The 11,244-nt window shown below is 37.4% G+C and overlaps 1 protein-coding gene across 1 annotated transcript in view; it reads right to left on the reverse strand.

The window, feature by feature from the left end:
- Window positions 1–10,162, reverse strand: part of LOC121957715 (hippocalcin-like protein 4) — a 41,829-nt gene extending 31,667 nt beyond the window's left edge. The window contains exon 1 of the mRNA XM_042506460.2: window positions 9,979–10,162. The gene's annotated coding sequence lies outside the window, so the exon portion shown is untranslated. The remainder of the gene's footprint in view (window positions 1–9,978) is intronic.
- Between the last annotated feature and the right edge of the window lie 1,082 nt (window positions 10,163–11,244).

Consider the following 11,244-nt stretch of genomic DNA (forward strand, 5'->3'; position numbering starts at 1 on the left):
CTTTACTGTGTTGGAATGAACATTTAATGTGTGCTGAAACAAAAAAGTGGTGGAAGGCGGCCAATCAGCACCTAACATCCTGCTGAAGAATGTCAGAACACTGTGTTCAGAGCTGCTGTGTGTGCAGCATTTTAACTTATATAATGAATCACTCACCCCTCAGCTGTTGCCAATATCTTTGTAGAACTCTCTGTAACAAATAGAAAATATACATTGGGTAGTTTATGAAATATGTACAAAGAACTAAAGGGTATGGTTTCATAATCTATGACGTCTTTAAAAAGTCTAATAATTCTCCCCCGTGTCATTTTGAGGGTGTATTTTATTTACTAATTTTAATTTTTTATTTATTTGTATATTTTTTATTTGTTTGGCTTTTCTTGCCAGGTCTCTTTTTGCATTTCTCCCCGTGTATTCAAATTAAATCAAACTAATTGCCTCAGGTTTTAATGCTTGTGAAAGGTGTCTCAATGCAGCACAAAAAACCTGATGTAAATCCAGGTGTTAAAGAGTTGAAAGAGTTGTGTTGCACATAACTGTATAGGTGGATTTACAAATTTTTCCCCTTTTTATTACAAACTGTTCAGTCATTATTTTCATATTTGAGACCTCATGTATTAAGAGTATATATATAGCCTTGATATGGAGGTTTTTGGTCATTTTGCCAGTGTCTCTGCTTGTGTTGGCACTGATCTGGACTTCACAAACTTTGGCCCTGACTTATTTTGACTTTCACTTATCTTCTGGTAAAACTTTACCCAGGAAATTAATTTAGTACAAAAATGTGACACACTTTCACACATTATGAGTTGCAGTTCACTACCTGTCATAACTGAGAAGATCATCTTATGAACACTAAGTTTACTTTCAGTACGGGCGGCACCCGGGTTAGAGCATGCAGGAGGCAATGGGCTTTACTGATAGAAGTTCCCGAATCTCGTCTCTTAGGTAAGACGTTTTCTATCAAGTCTTTGAGTAACTGACCATACTTTTTCACTCTTGGATGTTTGTTTTCTTCATCCTCGGATGTTTGATGTCCGGTTTCACTCCATTTGCACTACAGAAACATCATCGACATGCCCACTCGCTGGCTGTGAATTCTCCAGACAATTACCTGCTCTATTCACACGTGGGCTCAACTGGACATTACATGAACTTTGTACTAGGGAGCTGGCAATGTAAACTCAGTTTCATGTCCGAATCAATTGATCAGACTAATCAAGTTCAAGGTTTCAGTGCATGTGTTTAAGACTATTTAGGCTACGCTACTATTTACAGAGTTTTAGGTCAAAATGAATACAAAAATTTGGGTCAAATGCAATAAAGGAAAGGTTGGGGGTGCCTTGTTTTCAACAATTGAAAATATCCACCAAAAAATCTGAAAAAGGAAGCGCAAAACAAACATAACTGACCCCCATATAGCCTACAGAGCCTGAAAAACAGCACTGAGCTTAAAACATGTCTGCTGGGTGTTAATAGGCAACAGTTTGCTATCACATTAGGTATAAGCCACAACATTCACACACACACACACACACACACACACTTTCGAGGAGTTATGCCATGCATTAACACCTCTTGTAGCGCCGGCTGCATCATGCCCAAGGGAGCCAGGTTCTACAGACAAGCACATAGTAATAGCATCATGTGACCTGTAAAAGACAAAAAAGAGTTTCTGTTGCAGTTTTGCAAAATATGTTTTTTTCAAATTGTCTGAAATACCACCTCACGGGAGCATAAAATCCTTTTTGTGATAAATGAGAGTTTTTCCGAAATTGACTTGGTTCCATTAGGCGTATTTTATATTTGCAATTTCAATTTTAGTAGTTTGAGGGTTAATGGAAACCTGCCTAGTGTGTAAACATGAAAGGGGGTGAGAGAGGAGGGATGACATGCAGCAAAGGGTAGAACTGAAACACAACCTGCGGGTACTGCGGCAAGAACATCGCCTTTGCACGTGGTGGGCACCTCTACCCACTGAGCTACAGGGTGCCCACAAAATTGGCAAAAATTATATCACACATGTAGAACAATTCCAAACGTATGTTAAAACCCTCAGCTAAGTATTTCTCCATATCTCCAGTAAATGCTAGAAAGCTTCCTCTTTAAAGCAGCTGCAGGAAGTGTTCAATATACATTAACAAGATACACTGTAAACATGCCATTCTGCAGCTGCCTGCTATCTGACAACTGTTGCTTACTTGTCATGCTTATGTTTATTGATTTTCATGCCACCACAGCAGACGCGTTAAAAAAAACACGACACTACATCAGCTTTGCTAGACAAGGAAAACCCAGTTTACAGAAAAATATCTGTTAAATTAAATATTGCAAGTGTAACAATCCTTGTACCCACTGTTGCAACTGAAAATCTGTGTAATTGATTGTATGAAGGTGTTGCATCGTCTATTGATCCACCATTTCTTCTGAAAAGCTTACCCTGCTCACAGGATACTGCAGTCTATCCCAGCATGCATCAGTGTGGAGGCAGGGTATACCCTGACAGCTTGTCAGTCTATTACAAGGCTGACTCACGCAGTATAGACAGACCAATGCATTCACACCCACGTTCGCACCTACAGGCAATTTTAGTATCATCAGCTCACTTTAGACTGTGGGAGGAAATCACTGCACTCAGACACAGATTTGAACCCGTGACCGTGTCTCTGTGAGGCAGTGCCTGAATATATGGTATTTTAATGTGTTAGAGACAAAGACAAATCGTGCATGATTCAGCCTAATATGCGTCTCCATCTAATCTTTCTTCTAAATGTCTCATAAAATCAAATGGGGCTGGTCAAAATGGACAAAATCAAATACCACAATACTTTTGACCAAATACCTCCATATCCATATTGCTATCATACTATAGGCTTGGCTATTGGTGCTTTCACAAAATATTTACCCACTGAGATTTTTGATAATTGTTGGTAATGTGGATGTAATGATTAAGTGAATAAAGGAAAATAATAGAGCAGCTATCAGTCTGGCAACTTCAGAAGATTACATCGTTTAACTGTTAAGCAGCCTTTAAAGCCATAAAAAGACAACTCCTACAATATTAGGATTCCCAGAATCTATAACGATTGTCTCATATCACAATGTGAACATATTATCAATCTAATGTCCTGCTCTAAGCCAAAATGTGACCAAATAAATGCAAGATGAAAGGAATACTTCATCTGCAAAGTAGGTTTAGGTGGTATTATAGTATACCAGGGTATATAGATATTCCAAACATATGTTTTTCAATACTGTCAAAAATACAGGCGCTCCTCTTTCTATTAAAATATTTGTATTTAGTGCACAGCACGCACCACCAGAGCTCAGTGTCCGGTCTCTACTGGTGGAACAGGCAGCTGAGCTGAAAGACACCACAATACCTAGTGGAGGAGGGAGAAGTTACAGGACTGTAAACGGCCAGCAGGCAGAGAGAGACTGTGGGGAATAACAGCATGTTTTTGGTGTCTAAATTGCTGAATTAAGGATTTATTTCAACCAAAACTTCAGCACTCACGATGCAGACTTGTGCCTACACCGAATTACAGCCATGATGATATACAGTACAACATCACTCCCTCTCGTGTGACATTGCTTAATTTAACTTCATTGTAACTGCAGTTCATTCAGTTTTTGTTTTTTTTTAAATTTTAGTTAACATTAGTTTAAACATTTTTTAAAATACTGTAATATATCGTGTATCTTGTAATAGCCTTGAAATGTCGCAATAATATTTTAAAGCCATGTCACCCAGCCCCACTTGCATGTATTGCTTCTGGCTATGTGACATACAGCTGTTCCCTCTTCGGTACATTGCATTATAAAAGTGCTTTATTTAACTTCCTTATACCATATTTTATGAAATGTTATTCTAATAGTAGTGTATTCAACTTTATTATATGACAGTTGCTACTTTTTTTTAACTTTATTGTGACTGCAGTTCATGCGATAATTTTGTATTTTAGTGTTTGACATTAGTTTAAAGGACATTTAAAAATATCGAGATACATAGTGTGTATCGTGATATAGCCTTAAGATAGCAATGTTATTTTTAAAGCCATATCGCCCAGTCCTGAAGGTAACACGCAGTAAATGATATTCTAGAGATCATTTTGTGGGTGAAGTATCCCTTTTAATACATTCTGTGTTAGATGGCTTCCTCCCCACGGTCTCTGGTGTACGTTACCTTTCCATTTTACTACATTGTTTCTGTCAAGCCGCTGGAGGACTCTCTGTCAATGGCATCCACTGATAACTGTGGGTGTTCATTAGTTACCTGCCAGTGATGCCAAAGTCCTTCACTCAACATTCCTTTGTTGTTGCTCAACAACCACTATCAGCTGGTCCATGGGCTCACAGGGGCTCACACACACATGCACCCATCCTTATATTCCCACATCTGTCTCCACAGGTAATAAAGCATGTGGCAAGAATGGATGAATCAATCAGTCAAGGGACACGCGCGTGCAGCAGCTCAGGCAAGCCACCCCGTATACACACGCGCAGGCACACAATGAGCCAGTGATGCATGAGACAGATGCATAGTACACCTGGCCACAGGCTTACGACAAAATGGAAGTGATACAAAGGGAGGGAGAGAAAGAGAGATGGTTGCGGGTGACATCGCATCATTCATCTACTTCTATGGACAAAAAAAGGAAAAAGAAAAGACTGGAAAAATAAACAACACACAAATGCACAGACACACACAGGAAATTTTAGTGTAACATGTCGCTCCAAGCTGATATTACTGTACTTTACAAAATATGGATCAATAGGTCTTTCCAGAGAAGAGGAAGTAGCTATAATCAAGTGTTTTCCCATCCAGTGATCTGCCAGTCAGCCGTTTACTGTGTAACTGGAGCCTCTCTCTACATCGGATCATAAATAACAGGAAATAACAGTTACTGCAAAGACCAAGCAATCAACTTCATCTTTGCCATTTATTTCAGAAAATAGCCTGTCATATGTGATGAGAACACAGACACTAAAATGATCCATGCGTTTCCGTGGTGGATTGCTGTAGAAGCTTTAAAGCTAAACAATATACACCGCCGTCGGATTTATTTAGAACATACAATAACAACATATTGTTTTGAGATAAATTAGAAAATAGCAACGTGAGCCGGTGTTTATATGAATTCTTGAATGTACAGGTCAATGAGAAAACACTAAAATGCATTAGTGTAAGCTTTGTCTTCTTTATTTGGATTATCACTCAGCAGCGTGTACTTAAGAGTTTTAGTGCGGAGGACTGGAGCCTGACCATCAGTCATGACTCAACAGTTAGAGGTACAATCCAGGATTTAAATATAAACGGAAGGGAGCTTCAACATCAGCATTTAAAAAATTTGAAATACAAAATAGGAACATGGCGTGAGAGGTCTTCTAATAAACAGCAGGATTTCCCATACATTTGTTGTTTCTGGCGGCCCACCACGATCAAAACATCTGTCGACACAAAGTTATATGGGCTATTTTTGAAGCTGGACAGTTCTTTCATAGCGCTATTAAAATATATATACTGTTCAGTTATGCATTTCACCACACTCCCGGAGCACAGAGTGTACTCTGGGCACAAATGGTGCAGTAGAAAAACAAGAAAGTAAAACTTAAATGTTAATTGTGCTGAGTCTAAAGGTCTGTCGCAGCTCCTTCTCATCCATGGATCTGATCAGCTCTAACCGCATTGACTGATCAATTATCCACCCTGCAACTAAAACTCCTAAAACTGCCACTAAATAAAAAAACAACTCATGAAAAGTTCCGCCTGCACTACATTCATGGAGTTGAGTTTAGAGAACACACACAACACACACGATTTTGGGAAAAAAAAACCCCCCAAAAAAACAGGAAGTAGCTGCCACCTTATTTAAGTTTTTTTTTTTTACAGTGAAATAAGGTGGTTTTGTATAGAGAAGTTCTCATTTTAATTCCCCGTACATTGTGGCATTTTCAGAGCAAGGCAGTTATAAATAGAAACAGAGTGTCCAGTAAAAGTTCAGTACAAAACGGCACTTTGCGTAGCTTGCAGCCAGTCAGGACACCTCTTTTTTTCAGCTTCAAGTCCAAAATGTTTTTAGTTTTAGGGTAACTAATTCTCCCCTGTCTCTCTTGTTGCCCAAAAACAACACATAAACTTTCTCATTAACAAACACAACTAGGGATGCACGATACTAGATTTGCCAATATCTGATATGCCGATTTACAACAACTCTTTTGGCCATAACTGATACCAGTATCGATGTATTCTTTTTTTCCCACCTTATTTTAGTGATCATCAAGTCTCTTCTTTATTGTCATTAACATCATAGTATGCATACCCTTAACATGATGGCCCACCAGCAGATGGAGACATTAAATACAATGCTTTTCAGAGTATGTTAATATTCATTCATCGTGCAAAATAAGAAAAATACTTCAACTTACGGTTTATGCTTTGCACATGTTCACTTTATCAAAGGAAAATTTAAAAAAAAAAATGATTTGTGATATAGGCAGAATGTTAGCCAATTACGATATTTCATTTTTGAGCCAATATCTGCGGATGATGTGGTGATACTGTAATGCTTTTCCCTCCTCTGACGTCTACTGAAATTTGATCTCCTTCATGTTGCTGTGCTTGGCTTATGTTAGTCAATTTCCAAACAAACATTACGTTAATCATGTTGTCATATTGATTATTACTAATGCAACAAAAGTTGGATTTAGCACCATGACACCGTCAGCACAGGTTGCTGCTGTAGGCTACTTTTTAATTAGCCAAAGCGTGCCATGATGACAAATGCTGGTTTAAGCCAAAAGACCAGACTGGCAAAATCAGAGACTCTATTTGATATAGTGTAAAAGTCAACTCTATACATGTGAACAACAATTCAAATTTATACTGAAAACAAATATTTATTGAGCATTTAAAGGTATTCAAATATAAGATAAGTAAACAGATTACAATGTGATTAGGGCATTTTTGGAGGCAGTTATACTAAATAAGATTGCAATTATGCCACTTGTAGCTCCCTTGTGGGACACGCAGCAGCACTGAAGACAGCCTGACTCTGGAGAACTATCCTCTGTCTGCTGAGAGGGTAAAAACGGGCTGCAGCAGAGGCAAAGCAGAGCAGAACCGGATGTACTTTTTGGCCTAAATAAAAGCCAAGTCTGCAAACAACATATATACAAGATCCGCTGCTCACTTTTACTCTTTGAAACCTTGGCAAACTGGCTTGAATTAGTTTAAAATGTGGGAAGAAGGCAATGAACAATTTGAGAACAAATGACCGACACAATTGCAAGAAAATAGTGAAAAAAATACCTGAAAATAGCAAAAAAGGAAAGTAAAAACCAAACAAGGAAATGATAAAAAAAAACTGCTTTAAAAATAATAACAATTCTAAAACATAACTTTAAATATTTCTTATGATCATTCTTAATATCAAATTCTGAAAAATTATAAAATTAGCTTTTAAAAAAATAATCTTCCAAGTCTGTAAAATCTTGCACTTTGTGGGACATTTCCTGCAAAGTTGCTAATTGCCCCAAAAAATGGCAAGAAATTAGTGAAAAAATACCTGAAAAATCATGCAAAAAAAGAAAGGAAAGTAAAAAAACAAACAAGTAAATTACCTGAAGAAAGTACTTTAAACAATAATGACTCTAAAACGTAACTTTAAATAGGCTATGTAATTATGGTAATTCTAAATATAATTTTCTGAAAAAATGTAATATGTAAAAATAGAAAAAAAAAACAAGGAAATGACGTGACAAAAGTGTTTTAAAAATAATAATGATTCTAAAACATAACTTTAAATATGTTATTATGATAATTCTAAATATACTTTTCTGGAAAATTATATTACATAATATATAATAAAAATGCAATTTGCAGCACATTTCCTGCAAAGTTGCTCATTGCCTTTTTTTTCCTCAGTGTTTCTGAAGAAGAAATAAGATGAATTTGCTCAGGATTTAAAGGTTTAGATACTTATGAAAGGTGTCTGAACGCAGCACAAGAAGAGTGATGTCGACCCGGTCTTCAAAGGGTTAAATGCTGGTAGCCAAAGGGCTACCGAGCCCAACTGAGAACAGCTTTCTGTCGCAGTCGTGCCCATCATTGGTGCGTTTGTGCATTTGTTTGTGTCTTTCCATTATCATGGCTTTGTATTGTATATGAACACAATCAATGCGTGTTATACATAGACCCAGCAAGGCACACAAATACGTAGGCACGCACGGACGGTTGCTATGATGCAATAACTATGTGGCATGACCCTTTGATGCACAGGCGCCTGAAGGCCACCGGTAATGTGGGCAGGCTCACACACAGCACACGCTGGAAGCTGCTGCTATTGATTGTGTGGGACCTGGTGTCATTCACAGAGGACTGGACTGTGCAGATAGAAGTCGACCACTTGTTCAGCCTGCTGCTTTTGACTGTGGGATTTTGACTGGGATAATGCAGATAGTACAAGCATAAAGTATGTAAAAAACATGAAATAGAAATACAGTAACAATAAGAACAATTATCACAAGTGTGTGAATGTTAGAATTCTAAATATCTATAATGTGCAGGGTGTGTAAATTAGGGATCGACCAATATTGTTTTTGTGGGGCCGATACCAATTATAAGTACTGAATGAAACCGTTGATCAATATCTGTAACCGATATGCATTTACAATAAAAATGAAAAAATCTTTCTGTCTATATTTAGAATTTTGAATATAACAAGCTCTAACACAAAACTTTATTTAAATGCCTTTAGCAAATGTTTAATCAATACTGAAACTATAAACGGCAAGCTTCAAGCAACGTTTTTATAAATTCACCTGAAAATTAAAATAAAAAAAAATGATTGAATAAAAATAGCTCCCTGACGTTTTACAAAGTAAAAATTCCACCCATGCTGACACTTTCTTAGCACTTTTTAATTAATCAATAATGTTATTGGCGCTCATTAAAATAAAATGCCAATTCAGATAATCTGCAAAGTGCCAAATATTGCCCCCAATAATTGGCTGGGCCGATAATCTGTCAACCCTAATAGAAAGTGGAAATAAGCACAAAGTATGTTAAAAACATAAAATAGAAAATAGAAATACAGTAATAAGGAGAAGAATTAGCACTGGTATGGGAATTTTAAAATTCTAAATATGTATTGTGTGCAAAGTGTGTGAAAATATAGCATGTATGATGCAACAATGCACTACACAATATAAACATAAGTAAGAACACAATACTAGCTCATTTTGCAAGCACGCACACTAACTCTTCATCTATATGCACTTATTATAGTTGGTGCACCACCCACATCTGCACCCTACAACTGCATCCTGCGAGCACAGCCACAAATAAACACACATTTGATTCAGTTTGCACGCCTCTGTCATGCTTATTTATGCAGAACAGAGAGCCAGAGTCCACTGTCAGTGGTGCGACACACAGGTAGCCTTATTTCGTTCATGCATTGATCGCTCTCAGAGCATGAAGGACAGTCTGGCACAGACTTCCCCAGCTGCATTTTCACATCAGTGCAGGAGCAAACAATTAAAGCATCCATCCAGCATGCATAGAGCAATATTTTTAGAAAAAAAAATCAAATGTAAATAAAGCAAACAAGCATGACATGTTAGAGCAAGAAAGTGTACATATTTTCATTAAAACAGGGGGTCCAAGTGTTTCTGCAGCCCTGAGTGTCCTTGACCGAGACACTGAACCCCCTAACTGTTTAGTAAGACAGTCCAGTAGAAATGAAAGCTTGACTTATTTCTAACACTGTCAGGGTTGAGGGCCCCTTACTGGTGAGACACCTTTGACAACACACCAGTAAATTAGTGTCCACGACTTCCTGTCTCATCACTTATTGCTTTTCTCAGTTTAGGAATTAAGGGCAAGTAAATGAATACATTTTGACCCACACTTGGACACATTAACGTGACAGCAAAAAGATAAAGAAATTGACCAAAAAAATGTCCTCCACTTACCCTGTAATGTTTGGAAGAACAATAAGCCCCTAAAACAAACGCGTCTTCGTTGGCGCTCAGCTATTCTCGCGGCAGTGTTTGGGTCCAGAGCAGGTCCTCCCTCATGTAAAATAACCTTCGCGTTAACTCGCCTCTCTCTCTGGAAGAAGATGAATGAACCGCTGCGTCTCCCTTGCCAACACATTAGCATAGAGGCCGCCCCTCGCGCGCGACAATTAGCCGGGCTGCCGTTTAAAGGCGGGTCCCTTTGATCTGATTCGACGGAGCCGCGTGTCAATTAAAAAAAAAAAAGCTCGAGCTCTGACCGCGCGCGCGCCTGTGTGCCCTCGCGTCCTCCCTGTGGCGCGCGTGGAGAGAGAGGTGTTGAGAGAGTGGGGATGGTTATAGTGCAAAAAGCAAAAAAGAAAAACAAAGAAAAGGAAATGCTAAAAACAGCAGTCAAAAAAATTACACATCATGTTTGCTACAAGTGTAACATCTTTGGTACCTCTCGTTCAGATTCACTTAACCCCAAAGGGGCCACTGTAATATTACACAAACTGGTGCCCTATTCAAAATCAAGCTTTAAAAATATTACACATAAATATTATTTCCCACTTTAACTGAGTTAATTTTTAAACCAACACAAGCCCTAATCATATATATCAAATTCATTTTCAGATTTTTTTGTGATGATGCCATTATGTTTTGAGATGGGGAAAAAAAACACAAAAAATGAGTTGGTTGAATATGATAAATAAATTCAAAGTATATTTTATCATTTAAAATGTTATTATTATTAGTAGTAGTAGTGGTAGTAGTGTCATCATTATTATAACTAATAATTTTATTATTACTAAAATAAGTATTTATTTATTTATTTATTTACTATTTATGTGGATATGTTAATTATTTGCAGCAACACTGATTGTGAAATTGCACCTTGTGTAAACAGCATTTATTTTCTCAATATGTCAAATATGGTTTTAAAAAAATGAAATCATTAATTTTAAGGCAAAAGCCCAAAATGACACCCATAAATAATACCATGCATGTTTTTATGCTTTGGTGGCTGTGGAATTAAAAAATAGAGTTTAAATGGGTTTCAATGGCGTATTTTTGCACTTAACAGTCTGAATGTAACAATTCAGTTTCCACAGTGTATTTTAGACTTATCGCAGGAGCTGAGCTGGAAATGCTAACATTCTAAAAGATTCATTTTGCCATATGCATGAACACAACAGAGATTTAAAAAAAAAAAAAGAAGAATGAAAAGCAAGTAAAATG

Source organism: Plectropomus leopardus, chromosome 17 (assembly GCF_026936395.1).
Source record: "Plectropomus leopardus strain MGB_pleo_1.0 chromosome 17, ASM2693639v1, whole genome shotgun sequence".
NCBI classification, from domain to species: domain Eukaryota; kingdom Metazoa; phylum Chordata; class Actinopteri; order Perciformes; family Serranidae; genus Plectropomus; species Plectropomus leopardus.